General features: G+C 48.8%; 1 pseudogene; it reads left to right on the forward strand.

Annotated features, from left to right (window-relative positions):
* The first annotated feature begins 905 nt into the window (after positions 1-905).
* Positions 906-1,520, forward strand: LOC100615853 (developmental pluripotency-associated protein 2-like; annotated as a pseudogene).
* The last annotated feature ends 3,483 nt before the right edge of the window (positions 1,521-5,003 follow it).

Here is a 5,003-nt window from a genome sequence, read left to right on the forward strand (position 1 = left end):
GCTATTCAGGAGGCTGAGATGGGTGGATCACTTTAGCCTGGAAGGTCGAGGGTACAGGGAGCTGTGATCATGCCACTACACTCCATCCTGGGTGACAGAGCAAGACCCTGTCTCAAAAAACAAAAACAGATTATTTGGTAGAGACGGGGGTCTCACCATGTTTCCCAGGCTGGTCTCAAACTCCTCGACTCAAGCGATCCACCCGCCTGGGCTTCCCAAAGTGCTGGGATTACAGGCGTGGGTCACCGTGCCTGGCTTAATTTTTTAAAAAACTTGTCACTGAATGGACAAGACAGGGGTGTTGCTGAAAATGTCAGACTCAAATTTTGATAGCAGCAAGAATAATTTCTTTGAGGGGGAAATAGATGATGAGGAAAGTGTGATTTTGACATTGGTGCCAGTTAAAGATGATCCAAATATAGAATAAGTGTTTCTTCAACTTCTGATGTCAAACCGGAGAAGCCTAAGAAACACAATAAAGTTCATCTACCTCAAACAAACAATTCACAGCTCCACAAAAGCTAGATGCAAAATACCAGTCTTTCCCTTGCCAATCATTTTGCCTCCCTTAATAAGTTGTGTCGGGAGACTTTGTGGAACTGGTGTCAACAACGAGTTTTGAGTCCTAATGGCAAGAAAATAGAAGTTTATCTGAGGGCCAGGCGTGGTGGCTAACGCCTGTAATCCCAGCACTTTGGGAGGCTGAGGCTGAGGTCAGGAGTTCGAGACCAGCCTGGCCAATGTGGTGAAACCCTGTCTCTACTAAAAATACAAACACAAACAAACCAACAAAAAAAACTAGCCAGGCATGGTAGTATGCACCTGTAGTCCCAGCTACATGGGAGGCTGAGGCAGGAGGATCACTTGAACCTGGGAGGTGGAGGCTGCAGTGAGCCGAGATCACGCCACTGTACTCCAGCCTGGGTGACAGAGCAAGACTCCATCTAAAAAAAAAAGAAGTTTATCTGAGGCTCCATAGACACGCTTACCCTGAACAACAGCAAGATATTCCTGAAATGTCACAGGAGACCAGATTACAGCCATGGTTGAGGAAACACAAGGCATTGACCAGGAGAGCAAGGCTTCAGAAAAGTCATGAGATGAATGAGAAAGCAGAAGAGACTAATACATTTGAAGTGATAAGTTCAACTCAGGAAGCCATGTTGGCATCATGGGCAAGAATTGCTGTGAGAGCTGTTCAGCCTAAGGCTGTGAATTCATGTTCTATTCCTGCTTCTGTTGAGGCCTTTTTGAGGTAAGCCTCTGGTGTGGGGTGTCATATGGTCCATGGCAGACTTATCTCGGTAGACACAAAGGGTTGGGTACACCTGCAGTTTCATGCAGGTCAGGCCTGGGTGCCTACCACTCACAGGAAGATGATTTCTCTCTTCATGTTACCTGCCTGCGTTTTTCCATCCCTAGGCATAGAAGATAATATGTCGTGTGCTAACTGTGCTAAGAAGAATAAGAAGATGATGAAAAGATGAATGACAATGGAGAAGCAGCAGCAACCTGTTTGAATACAATGTACTAGAGAAAGAAAGATGTACTTTCGCACCATGTAACATACTATGAAGGAATGGAAGCAAAGACAATTTGAATGAATCCTCATGATCTATAAAACAAAATCATAGTGATTAGGACTCCACAGTGAAGATGGTTGACTAATGACACAGCCTCACCTAAAGAGCCCCACAGAAAGTGAGTCTGAAAACCCATTAAAATAAAGTTACTGCAATTGGCCTTAACAAAAACAAAAACAGGCTGGGCGTGGTGGCTCAAGCCTGTAATCCCAGCACTTTGGGATGCCAGGTGGGTGGATAACCTGAGGTTAGCAGTTTGAGACCAGCCTGGCCAATAGGTGAAACCCAGTCTCTGCTAAAAATACAAAAATTAGCAGGGTGTGGTGACGCGAGTCTGTAATCCCAGCTACTCAGGAGGCTGAGGCAGAAGAATCGCTTGAACCCAGGAGGCAGAGGTTGCAGTGAGCCAGGATCACGCCACTGCACTCCAGCCTGGACGACAAGAGCAAGACTCCATCTCAAACAAACAAACAAAACAAAACCCATTTACTCATTCACTCATTCATTCATTCACACGGTCACATCTTGGCCACAGCAGATAGAGCATTGATGGGTAGGCTGGACAAAGCAGGAAGCTAACTCTTCTGGGGGGGGGCTGCCCTGACACTGCCCAATGTGGATGACAAAGGCAAACTGAACCACTCAGATCCTCTCTTCTGAGAGACCTGAGGGGCTAACAGGGCTGCCAGAGCTCATGATAAAACTGGAGCTGCATCATGAGAATAGTAAAGAACCCACCCTAAATAGTAGCCATGAGGACAATTAGACCAAACCACATGCCTGCTTTTCCGTGGGAACTGCTATATATCTCAGTCCTCTAGGGACCCAGAGAGGCTGAACATCTGCTGACTGGGATCCCAGTGATACCCACCTCCCTTTGAATCCTGAAAGCAAACTCTGTATCAGTCAGGGTTCCTTGGATGCAAGCAACAGAAATGGACTCCAGCTAAATTAGGCAGAACAAATTCATTGGAAAGATACTGGAGACCCATGGAGTCAACTAGAAGGATGGAAAACTAGGCTCAGAAAATGGGTGGTTGCTGTGAGGGGTCAGGTAGCAGGTCATGTCACAGGAGCAGCCCGGCTGGGCTGCAGCAGTTTACACAGCTGTCACCACTGCTTCTGCTGTTCCCAAATGCCCCCACCACTGCCATTGGCCACTGGTACTATGAATGAGTTCTAAACTATTCACTGAATTCTTTGCCTCCAGCTTAGGATTCAAAGTCTCAGGAAGTCCACTGGCTGGCAGTGGGGAGGAGAATCTGGCCACCTTCAGGTTCCCTAGTGGGACGTGGGACTCTGCACACCCTGAGACTCACTGTAGAGTTTCTTCCTATACCAGGAAGAGTCCTGGCAGGAGATCAGTGAGTCATTGGGGAGAGTTTAATAAGGGGGTTCTTTACAAAGGAGCAGGAAGGATTAAAAGAAATGAACAAAAGATGCAAAGACTCCCAGGCCTGCAACACTGGGGAGCAATTGCCAGGCCCGGGCGTGGCTATCCCTGGAACCCAGAGAAAGTAGCTGCAGGAGAGGGTGTCCCAATGGGAGCTGTGACTCTCAGGTTGCCACACAACTCGGTGAAGAGGGAGTCCATTCTGTGACCTCCTCTCCATTCTGTGACCTCCTCTTCTCGTCTCCCATCTCCTGCCAATGCACTCATTGGCTGAACCCAAACAGATGCTGGCCCTACCGCTCCCTCCCTCTCTCTGGGTGGCGGGAGGAGGGTGGAGAGTGCGTCTAGAAAATACCCAGCACACCTGCAAATAGGCTGTGTCCCGTCACTAAAGGCCATGTGCGTCTCTTCCTTACACCCTGGGAGAATGGAACTAATCTAAAGACAAATTCAGCTTACGGGGTTGGAGGGGGTCGGGGTGATGGTGGAAGCCATGTATGGTGGAAGCAGGAGTCAGGGTGGGGTGGAGGTAGTGCAGGCATGTGAGGGCTCTCAGAATGTCTGTCTGCAGATGTGGCTGAGCAAGTCTGCTCAGACTCCCGTGAGGAGTGGAGGTCGGGGAAGAACCTGAATCACACACCTGTGTGTCCCCATGGGACGCTTACCTGGCTTCATTTGTGGCATCACAATACCTACTAAGCCACCTTTTTTTTTTTTTCCTTCTTTCCAGGTTTCTTTTCTTTTTTTTTTAATTTTAGGTTTGAGGGGTACATGTGAAGGTCTGTTACATAGATAAACACATGTCATGGGGGTTTGTTGTAAATATTTCATCACCCACGTATGAAGCTGTTTCCAATAGTTATATTTTTTGCTTCTCTCCCTCCTCCGCCTCCCCTGAGGAGGTCCCATTGTCTGTTATTTCCTTCTTTGTGTTCATAAGTTCTTATCATTTAGCTCCAACTTATAAGTGAAAACATGCAGTGTTTGGTTTTCTGTCCCTGCTTTAGTTTGCTAAGGATGATAGCCTCCAGCTCCATTCATGCTCCTGCAAAAGGCATGGTCTTGTTCTTTTTTATGGCTGCATACTATTCCATGGTGTGTATGGACCACATTTTCTTTATCCAGTCTGTCACTGATGGGTATTTAGATTGATTGCATGTCTTTGCTATTGTGAATGGTGCTACAAGAGCCACCTTTTCAGGGTGATCCCTGGGGCCATCCCTGGATGGCCGAAGTACTACATCCACCTCCTGCCCTGGGCAAAGCCGTGAAGTCAGCAAGGCTGGCCCTAGTTCCCCTCACCCTCATCAGCCATCCTTAATTCCTTTCTGGCCCCCTTCACCCTCCATAGAGAAAGATTCTCCCTCCCTGCCGAAACCCACAACTCTTCTATGCAGGGAGTGGGAGGCTAGGGTGGGATGGAAGGGCTGGCTGCTTTTCAGGAGTCAGAGCCCCTCCCTCTTCTGAGCCTCTGCCTCTGCTGGACAGACTTGGGGATTCTTGAGTCCGCATGGGAAGGAGCAGAGACAAGGCTGGGAAGCTATTGTTGTCACCCAGGCCTATGTGATATGAAGGGCTCAGTGGACTGGTCCCCTGGGGATTCCAGAGGCAGCCTCACAAAGCCGGGGTATAGACCTGTGCCCCATCACCAGCCACTTTTGCCCATTCGAAATATCATTTCCATCCTGGGGGTGGGTGTACCCCCCTGAAACCTGAGTAAGGCTAACCCGGAACCTACACCAGTGGGTCAATGATCTTGGGTTTCCCAGCCTGGGAGAGTTTGCCAGCATCAGTGGTCCTTCAGAGAGACAGGGCAATGCTTCACCCAGAGAAGTGACTCTCTGGGGGTGCATTTGGGCTGGCATGGGCTTTGGTAAAGTTTGACTGTCTGGTATCCATCTCCCCAATTTACTTTAGGAGAATTCCCCCGCCTCCTTTGGGCACAGCCTTGAAGGGAGGGGAGAGCCAGGGTCTGGCTTCAGCTATAAAAGCTGCAGGGCCAGAATCGTGTTCTCCAGGGAGCCTCA

This window comes from Pan troglodytes, chromosome 18, assembly GCF_028858775.2.
Source record: "Pan troglodytes isolate AG18354 chromosome 18, NHGRI_mPanTro3-v2.0_pri, whole genome shotgun sequence".
Taxonomy (NCBI): Eukaryota; Metazoa; Chordata; class Mammalia; order Primates; family Hominidae; genus Pan; species Pan troglodytes.